Raw genomic sequence first — 11,029 nt, forward strand, 5'->3', positions numbered from 1 at the left:
GACCCTTACTCACGTAAGGTATTACTTGGACGACCCAGTGCACTTGCTGGTTAGTTGTATCGAAGTTGTGACAATTATGAATTAAGATCAGAGCACCAAGCTTTGGAGCCATTACCAGGATTTGTTCAAGCCTGGAGATCACAATTTCGTGCACCAATATGGCTCCTCCCACCTTTGGTTATCCCATCCTTGACACACATCTTCATTGTAGCTCCTATCACCTACAACATAGTTGTAATCACACTCATAGCCAAAATGAGAATTCATGGTGAAAAGATAAAATAAAAACAAAAGCTAATAGAAAACAAAAGAAACAAAATTCTACAACTAGCAAATAAAGCAAAAAGCAAGATATTCACACTATTCACATATGTACAATAACCAATAACATAACACCACGAGGAGTAAACATTATTAAATGCAAGAATTAAAGGAATCTACAACTACAAAAATAGGAGATCAACAATAGAAAAGCAAGGAAGACACCTTTATTATGAATTACCTCTTACTGAATTGGAAGAATGTAGAAGGAACAATACTAGATCTACAACAAAGTATAAGAACAACATAAAGGAAATTACAACAAAGGAATAGAAGAAGATTGAATGTAGCAACAAAGAATTGAGAGATAGAAGTGGAAGAAAGCAAAGATTAAAACCTAAATCCAAGAACTAATCCTAATCCTAATCCTAATTCTAGAGAGAAGTGAGAGCTTCTCTCTCTAGAAACTACTTCTAAACTAACCCTAATGTGTGTGTAATGAATGGAATCCCCTTTTCTCTTCAATCCTTGGCTTTAAATAGCATCTTTGGCGCCAAAGTTGGTTGCAATTGGGCCCCACAACCCTTCAAAATTCGTTGGTTGCGAATTCATTAAAAAATCATATATCAGCACCGATGCGTACGCGCACAGCACGCGTACGCGTCCATGGGGTGATTCGCAGGTGCGCGCGCGCGTCCATGGGCGAGTTCAACTTCTTTGACTTTTCATGATTTCTCCACTTTGCATGCTTTCCCTCTTCACTCCTTTGATCCATTCCTAGCCCTTTTCAGTCTAAAATCACTAACAAACATATCAAGGCATCTAGTGGAATCAAAGGGAGATTAAAACCATCAAATTAAGGGTTGAAAAGCATGTTTTCACATCTAAGCACAAATAAGGAGACAATCACAAAACCATGCTATTTCAATGGATAAATGAGGGTAAAAGGTATTAAAATCTCTTAGAATCAATACAAGATAAACCCTACAAATGGGGTTTGTCAGTCCACCATAGCCATTGAATTGGTATGCATCATGGGATGGTTGTTGCTCATAGTATATTGTAGGAGTGATGACAAGTCATCTTCGGCTAGTTTCACTAGCATTTTTACTTGTTTTTAGTAGGTTACATGCACTTTCTTGCACAATAAGTAAGTGATTGGATTAGAATTTCATATTTGTCTAGATTAAATTAAACATTGTTGAATTTATGCATTATCATGAGATTTATGAAAGATTTATTTGATTATTATGAAATGATGCAAAACCTTATGATTTTGGTGAGACTTTGATTGCATGTTTGATTGATGGCAGGTGAAAAGAGGAAAAGAAACAGCAGAGAAAGAGGCAAGGTAGAAGAACGTAGCGCTCATTTGGAGAACGCTACGTTCCCCTGCAACACAAGTCTTGGCGCTACGTTCACTTTCAAAGAACACTACGCTCTTCATCGACGCGTACGCGTCGATGAAGACGCTCACACGTGGAACAAGCGATCTCGAAGATCCACGTGTACGCATGCATGACGCGTACGCGTGGGTATGATCAGCGCTCTCAGGCCAAGAACGCTACGTTTTCTTGAACAAGCGCCTGCGACACTTTCAAAATTGGGGATTGAGGATTCGTTACCAGCACGCACGCGTGCATGACGTGTACGCGTGGGTGTAATAATGGTGATGGTTTGCGCAAACGCGTACATGGAGCATCAGCGCAGAAGTGGCATTTTGCAATCCATGCGTACGCATGGGAAGTGCTCTTTGCACAAATGCTACACTCATTAGGAGAGCGCTGTCAGGGATGCATGGGCGTACATGACGCATACGCGTGATGAGTACTCAGAAAAGCAAGGACATGCACGTGCAGGAGTTGCGTACATGTCGGTGAACAAGCGCTATGTTGCTTTCAAGTGCGCTTCGTTCTCCTGAAGCTGATTCCACCGTACCAACAGGGTAGAAGCAAAAAGGGGGGGAATAAGAAAAGGGAGGAGGAGATGGGGGTCTGCGACGGTACTGCAGTGCTTGCCGGTGGTGAAGGGCAGAGAGAGTGAAAAAGTTAGAGTGAGAGGATGAGGGAGAAGGGACGAGCAAGCAAGAGGAAGAGATAAGGGAGACGAAAATGGGAAGGCGACGGCGGTGGTGGGCCGACGCGGTGGTCTGAGTTATTACTGGGAAGAAGGGGGCGTAGGGGGAACGTTGGAGAAGAAGGAGGGGGCTGGGTGCATCTGTGCGAGTTCTCGTCGCGCCCTAGGGTTATCCCATTTTTGGAATCGATGCAGGCGCGCACAGCGTGCGTCTGCGTGCATTGATGAATTTAGGGATGGACGGGGGAGCGACACGTGCGCTGACGCATGACTGGGAAAATTGGGGAGGACGCGTGCGCGTACTGTACGCGTCCGCATGCTACGAGTTGGGCTGAAGGCTTAGTGCTGGCCCAACGCCAGCATAACTCTCTGGAAATGTATGGGCTGGTGCCAGCAGCTTAGGGACGCGCACGCGAGAAGTGCGTGTCCGCGTGCATGGCCATCTAGTCTAGCAGTGCACAAACGCGATGTGCGCGCTCGCGTGCCTTCCCTTCAATGTGCATGGACGCGCACGCATGCTGTGCGCGTCCACGTGGGACGAGTTGGGCTAAAAGCTTAATGTTCGCACAAGAGAGGCCCAACTCTCTGGAAAAATATATGGGGCTGCATCCGCTCATGGACGCGTGCGCTTGATGGGTTGAAACCGGATTCCAACACCTAAACTCACCAGCAAGTGTACCGGGTCACATCAAGTAGTAATAACTCACTTAGAGTGAGGTCGATCCCACAAGGATTGATGGGTCAAGCAACTTTAGTGGGTGATTAGTTTAGTCAAGCTAACATTGAAGTGAATTGGATGTGAAATTGAAGCAACAGAAATTAGATTGCAGTGAATTTAAAGTTGCAGGAAATAAATGAGCAAAATCTTAAAGAGCAAGAAATATAAATTGACAGAATCTTAAATGACAAGAAATGTAAATTGCATCAAATGTAAAGGGGGGCTGGGTGCTAGAAAGTAAAGAAGGCAGTATATTAAAGCTTAGAGAAATTGTAGGAAATTTAAACTTGCAGGAAGAGTAAATCAGATCATGAACAAAAATATAAAATGCAGAACAATTGTAAAAGAGTTAAATTGCAAGAAATGTAAAATGGAAGCAATGAGAACAGAAGGCAATGGGAACCAAAGATCAAAATCAAGTTCAATGTAAATTGAATTGTAAACTTGCAGCAAAAGGAAATTGTAGAAGAGAAGATTCAGAAACTCAAACTTCATAAACCAAATTGACAATTGCAGAAAAAGTAAAAGTGTTTCAAAGAGAATTCTCTATTGTACCCTACTCCTAATGCTCTAATAGAGCCAGCCTTTAATGCTCTCTATTAGAGCCCACCTCCCATGAAAATGAGAATGATGCCTTTATATAGGCTTTTTACAAAATGAAAATAAAATGAAATTGAAATTAAAAACAAATTATAATTTATATGAAATTCCTCATCTAATTGATCCTTGTGCCTTTGAGTAATGTTAATTGGGCTTTGCTTGCTTTGGATTTGAGGAGGAGTGGATCTGGTTGGCCTTGGTTTAATTGGTTTGGAGCATGGGTCAAGCTTGGTTCAAGTTAGTTTGGTGTGGGACACCTCCCAGGGCAATGCTCGGCTTTCCACAAGAGCGTAGCATTGGTGCTGCTTTGGCCTTCCAATTTAGTGCGTGACAAGCTTTTTGTTGGGCAGCTCTTCAATGTAGCGCTCAGCTCTCCCCAAGAGCGCAGCATCCTTGCTTCCTTGGTGAGGCTCCAGGTTCAAGCCTTGGTGAAAGCATTTGGGGAGCAATTTCTTTGTGAAGCAAAAAGAGGTAGCACCTTGCCTTGAGTGTAAGGCCTCAAGTTCAAATCCTAGTGAAGCCATATTGGCTTATTTTCCTTGCATTTTCTTTGGGAGAGAGCACGACAATGCTCTCCAAGAGAGCGCTGTGCTCTCCAAGTGAGCGCTACTTTACTTTGGAGTGAGGCTCCAGCTTCGAGCCTTAGTGGAAGCATTGGCTGATTTTTTTGCTTTTTTTTTACTCTTAAAGATGTATTTCACTCGTACCTTAATTTCATGCCAAAGATAGATTTCCATATATCGTTGGAAAGCTCTGAATGTCATCTTTTCAACGCAACTAGAAGCACATCAATCGGACATCTGTAGCTCAAGTTATAACCCTTTGAAGGAGGCATGGTCATGCTATGAGCGCCCAGGTTTTAACTTAGCGAAAATTTTGCTTCCAAGCTCATTTTGCATCATGATAGAGCTCTGCTCTTGGCAAGAGCTTAGCTTTGTGTGCTGATTGCCACTCTCCTTTAATTTGGTCATGGGCCACGCTTTTAAAAGCGTGGCCTAAGGCTCCAAAGCGTGCTCCAACTTCAAAGTGTGCCTCAAAGCTCTTTTTTTCTCCTTTTTAGCTTATTTTGTGCTTCTTTGCTTCTTTTTCTCTTTATTTCCTACAAGATTTATAATATTAAAAGATCAAGGAAATATACCATTTAAGCACAAAAGAATGCAATATTTAAGCACAAATCATCAATTTCTTATATGAAAAAGCATAGAAAAACATGACATGGTGACATGTCATCACAACACCAAACTTAAACCTTGCTTGTCCCCAAGCAAGAAAAGAATCATGCAATAAATATTGACAATCCAAGGTGAGAAGAATAGCAAGTTAATGTTCATGGCAAGCTAGTTTTCTATGCATGCTACAATCACAAAAGAAATATAAATGATTGATGCTTCTATCTAGCTCAATTTATGAAATCTTTTCCTTATAATTCTTCCTTGAAACAAACTTTTGATTTTCTTATTAGCTTCTCCTTTTGGGTACTTTGCCCCATGAGTTGATAACAAAACTACGACTCTAAATGCTTTGTTTTCAAGTATTACCACTTGATACACAAGCACTACAAGCATTTAATTAGAGGACTTCATTAAGCTCATTTGTTTCTTTTCTTAACTCTCTAATCATTGATGCTCAGAGCCTTGAGCTTTGAGGGAGTACTTTTGCGCTTGAGCCTAGCCTTGACTTCTAAGTGTTTTGTTTTCAAGCATTTTACTTGATACATAAACACCACAAGTACTTAACAATGAAATTGTCATTGGTACTCAGAGCCTTCAGCTTTCTCATTCTTTCCCTTTTTCTTTCTTGCCTTATTTGCATTTACTTCCTTTAAGGTTTTCATGATTTCAAAAGATTTCACAAAATGTCCTAAATAAAAAATTCAATTAAATAAAATCCAATACAATTGAGCAATAATTAATCATACTAGCTTTCCAATACTTGTATGCACATGCTAAGTTCTTCTTTAATTCCTTGTTTGTTTATGATCATGATACTTTATTGCTTTTGAACTTACAAAACTCAAGTTGGTAGTCATAATGCCACAACAACATGTTATAAATCAAGATTCAAGCTATGCTTTATTCATACACACATGTAAACAGATAAGATAAAGACAATCATGCAATTTAAGTGCTGAAAACAAATGAGAAAAAAAGGAACTCTACAACCTTGTAGTTCATCTTCATTATTGTTGTCCTTTTTCCTCCATTCTTCCTCTTTCCCTTGCCAAACTCAGAATGCTTGCTCATTTTCAAGCAACAATTTAGAACAATGGCTATGGGCTAAGATGGATCATCAATTGCAGGAAATTTAAACTTGCAGGAAGAGTAAATCAGATCATGAACAAAAATATAAAATGCAGAACAATTGTAGAAGAGTTAAATTGAAAGAAATGTAAAATGGAAGCAATGAGAACAGAAGGCAATGGAAACCAAAGATCAAAATCAAGTTCAATGTAAATTGAATTGTAAACTTGCAGCAAAAGGAAATTGCAGAAGAGAAGATTCAGAAACTCAAACTTCATAAACCAAATTGACAATTGCAGAAAAAGTAAAAGTGTTTCAAAGAGGATTCCCTATTGTACCCTACTCCTAATGCTCTAACAGAGCCAGTCTTTAATGCTCTCTATTAGAGCCCACTTCCTATGAAAATGAGAATGATGCCTTTATATAGGCTTTTTACAAAATAAAAATTAAATGAAATTGAAATTAAAAACAAATTACAATTTAAATGAAATTCCTCATCTAATTGATCCTTGTGCCTTTGAGTGATGTTAATTAGGCTTTGCTTGCTTTGGATTTGAGGAGGAGTGGATCTGGTTGGCCTTGGTTTAATTGGTTTGGAGCATGGGTCAAGCTTGGTTCAAGTTGGTTTGGTGTGGGACACTTCCCAGGGCAATGCTTGGCTCTCCACAAGAGTGCAGCATTGGTGCTGCCTTGGCCTTCCAATTTGGTGCGTGACAAGCTTTTTGTTGGGCAGCTCTTCAATGTAGCGCTCAGCTCTCCCCAAGAGCGCTGCATCCTTGCTTCCTTGGTGAGGCTCCAGGTTCAAGCCTTGGTAAAAGCATTTGGGGAGCAATATCTGTGAAGCAAAAAGAGGTAGCACCTTGCCTTGAGTGGAAGGCCTCAAGTTCAAATCCTAGTGAAGCCATATTGGCTTATTTTCCTTACAATTTCTTTGGGAGAGAGCACGACAATGCTCTCCAAGAGAGTGCTGTGCTCTCCAAGTGAGCGCTACTTTGCTTTGGAGTGAGGCTCCAGCTTCGAGTCTTGGTGGAAACATTGGCTGATTTTTTTGTTTGTTTTTGTCCCTTAAAGATGTATTTCACTCGTACCTCATTTTCGTGCCAAATATGGATTTCCATATATTGTTGGAAAGCTCTGAATGTCATCTTTCCAATGCAACTAGAAGCACATCAATCGGACATTTGTAGCTCAAGTTATAGCCCTTTGAAGGAGGCATGGTCATGCTGTGAGCCCCCAGGTTTTAACTTAGCAAAAATTTTGCTTCCAAGCTCATTTTGCATCATGATAGAGCTCTGCTCTTGGCAAGAGCTGAGCTTCCTGTGCTGATTGCCACTCTCCTTTAATTTGGTCATGGGTCACGCTTTTAAAAGTGTGGCCTAAGGCTCCAAAGTGTGCTCCAACTTCAAAGTGTGCCCCAAAGCTCTTTTTTTCTCCTTTTTAGCTTATTTTGTGCTTCTTTGCTTCTTTTTCTCCTTATTTCCTACAAGATTTATAATATTAAAAGATCAAGAAAATATAGTATTTAAGCACAAAAGAATGCAATATTTAAGCATAAATCGTCAATTTCTTATATGAAAAAGCATAGAAAATCATGACATGGTGACATGTCATCAGCGCGTACAGCGTGCACGCGTCTTCCTCCCTCTTTTTTTTTCTATATTCACAATATTCTCATATATATAATAACCAATAACACAACACCATTGCAAGTCCCCGGCAACAGCGCCATTTTGATGATCTGACTTTTGACAGTTTAGAATTCACAATAAATTCTCGTTGCAAGTATAGTTTCTAAACCAACAAAGAATCCTTTCATACAAAAATTTGTTTGTCAAAAGTAACAAACTCCTAAAATCTATAAACCGAAGTATTGAACCTCGGGTCGTTCTCCCTAGGAATTGCGATAAAGTGTTCTTGTTATTGGTTATGGATTGTTTTGGGGTTTTTGAGATAGGAGACAAGAAATGTAAAATGCAATGAAAATAAACTAGCAACTATGAAAAGGTCTTGGCAAGGTTATGAGAATTAGAAGTCCTATCCTAGTTATCCTCCTCAATTGAGACTAAATTGTCCATTGCTACCACTTAGTTAACCTCTAATCATAGAGGAAAGTCAAGTGGATGAATTAACTTGATTCCACAAGTCCTAGCTAACTCCCAAGGGAAAGACTAGCTTTAGTGGTATCCAAATCAATTAGCAACTTCTAATTATCAATCAACAAAGGAATTAGATGACTCAAGCATCACTAATTACTCCACCTAGGCCAAGAGGGATAAAATTCTATATTAAAATCCAACCAAGCATTTCATCAAACACTTGGGAGGCACAAAAGAAAAGTATAGTAAATTGATAACAAGAATAGAATCTAACAACAATTGAATGTAAGAAATCAACAACAACAACAAAAGAAAACAAGATCTACATGAATTACCTCAAATTGCATCAAAAGAAAATAGAAGGAACAAAAGTGGATCTACAAACAAGGTAGAAGAAATTATAACAAACAATAGATAATGATGAATGTAACAACAAGGAATTAAGAAGAAGAAGTAGAAGAGAGCATGAATTATAACCTAGATCTAAAAACTAAACCTAATCCTAATCCTAATTTTTTAGAGAGAAGTGAGAGCTTCTCTCTCTAAAACTAAAACTAAACTAGCCTAACGTGTGTGTATGAATCCATGTTGCCTTCCCCTTCATTCCTTGGTCTTTTTATCCCTTTTCCCGCCAAAACTCAACTCTAAATGGGGTTGGAAAACTTCCAAAATCGCCAGACACGTGTTCTATTAAAAAATCATATATCACCACCGACACGTACGTGCACAGCACGCGTACGCGTCCATGGGCGAGTTCAATTCTATGGCTTTTCATGATCCTCTCCTCTTGCATGCTTCCTTCCTTGCTCCCTTGATCCATTCCTAGCCTTTTTCAATTCTGAAATCACTAACAACCACATCAAGGCATCTAGTAGAATCAAAGGGAAATAGAAATTCATTAAATTATAGGTCTAAAAGCATATTTTCACCTTTAAGCATAAATAAGGGATCAATCACAAAATCATGCTATTTCATTGAATAAATGTGAGGAAAGGTTATCAAAATGCTCAAAATTTAACACAAGATAAACCCTACGAAGTGGGTTTATCAACCTCCCCACATTTAAACCAAGCATGTCCTCATGCTTAACCAAGAATGAAGCAAAGGGTATGACATTTATTTAATGCAACTAAACTACCTATATGCAACTATCTAAATGAATGCAACTAACTATATGAATGCTAATGCTTGGTGAAAATAAATCAAATTCCAAGAGAATACATGTAAGCACAAAGGGCTCAAACAATGAGAATCAAACCCAACCCACAATTGTATTGACTTATCAAAAGAGTTTACAAACTTGCGTGAATATAGGTGATAATGGTGAATATATGTAATTGAGAAATCGAACCCTCACCGGATGTGTATCCGCTCTATTCACTCAAAGTGTTTAGGGGTTGATTCACTCAATTCTCCTAATCACAATTTCCAAAATTTGTTCTTCATCCAACAATCAACAATCATTCAATGCATGCATACAAATATCATGAGGGCTTTTCCATAAGGTTATAATGGGGCTAGGGTCAAGGTAGGGTCATATATGGATAAGCGGACTAGAATTTGAATTTTTGATTAGTCTAGACCTTCCCACCTAACCTATGTAATGACCTATACTATTAAGTACTAATCTAACTACCCATTTTTCTCACTTTTTTACATACTCATGCATTTCCTTTTCATTTCACAACACTTATGCATTGATCCTTATTGAGCTTTGCTTTAGGCCATTTTGTCTCCTTTTTATTTCTTTCTTTTTTTTTCTTTCTTTTTCTATCTTTTTTTCTATTTTTTTTCTTTTCGTCTTTTCCATAATTTTTTTTCTTTTTCTTTTGTCTTTCTCATTTTTTTTCTTTCCTTTCAAGCTATATGCAAGGACATCAATGCATAAGGTCTATATATTTAATCAATACATGAGCATGTACCCAATTCCCAATATTTATAACAAAATTATAAACTACCCTTTTATTCAACCATTGTCCCAAATTTTCTCACACTTGAATGATACTCACACTCACTAGCCTAAGCTAATCAAAGATCCAAATTAAGGACGTTTATTGTTTTTTGCTTTAAGGCTTGTAATGTGCTAAAATAAGAACAAGTGGGTCAATCGTAGGCTCAAATTGGCTAACGATGGAAGATAAAAGGTAAGGCTATTTGGGTAAGTGAGCTAAACGAAATGATGGCCTCAATCATATAAATGCATGAATACAAGAAATAATTGGACATATAGAATTAAACAAATCAAGGGTCACAATCATAGGATGAGAACAATTTGACACAAGAAGGAAAGTAAGTGGTTATAAGATGTAACCACATTAATAGGCTCAAATCTCACATACTTGTGTTCTTAGCTCAATACATGCTTCACAAAATATGAATTCAAGCAAGTTACAAAAATTTTCAAATCAATTGGGTTGTACTCTATAGATGGATTCTTTTGAAAATTTCATCATTTTGACTAAGCATTGTTATGATTGAGAAATTCCAAAAATTCCTTAGTTTATCCTTTTCTTTTTCAATCAAAACAAGTTTCATATGAAAAAGGGTTAATTAGGTCTTAACAATTCCAAAATAGTTTTTAATCACAACCACAAGCTAAGAGGACAATTATATAAAAAAAAACCCAACTAAAGTATGAAATCCAACACCCACACTATCTACATCCAAAATGTAAGAGTATGCAACATAGAAGTATCCAAAATATCCAAAACAACCAATATATACAATAGTATGCAAAATAAGATAACTAGGAAAGCATAACTAGGAAAATAGCTGAAGTGTTCACCGATCTACCGACGGTGCCAACGGCAACCTCCCAACACTTAAGATCAAGTATCGTCCCCGATGCTAATCCTCAGGCTCAGGGAGAGGTACACCGGTCGGCTCTGGCTCTGGCTGGGGCTGTAGCTGAGGTGTCTCCTGGGTAGCCTGGGTCTGTGGTTGTGCCTCCCCGTGAACCGGCTCCTCCTCATGAGCATCCTCATCATGTAAATCCTCATGTCCCTCCTCATGGGCCTCCTCAATGGCCTGCTCAGTGA

The sequence above is a fragment of the Arachis ipaensis genome, chromosome B04 (genome assembly GCF_000816755.2).
Source record: "Arachis ipaensis cultivar K30076 chromosome B04, Araip1.1, whole genome shotgun sequence".
Taxonomy (NCBI): Eukaryota; Viridiplantae; Streptophyta; class Magnoliopsida; order Fabales; family Fabaceae; genus Arachis; species Arachis ipaensis.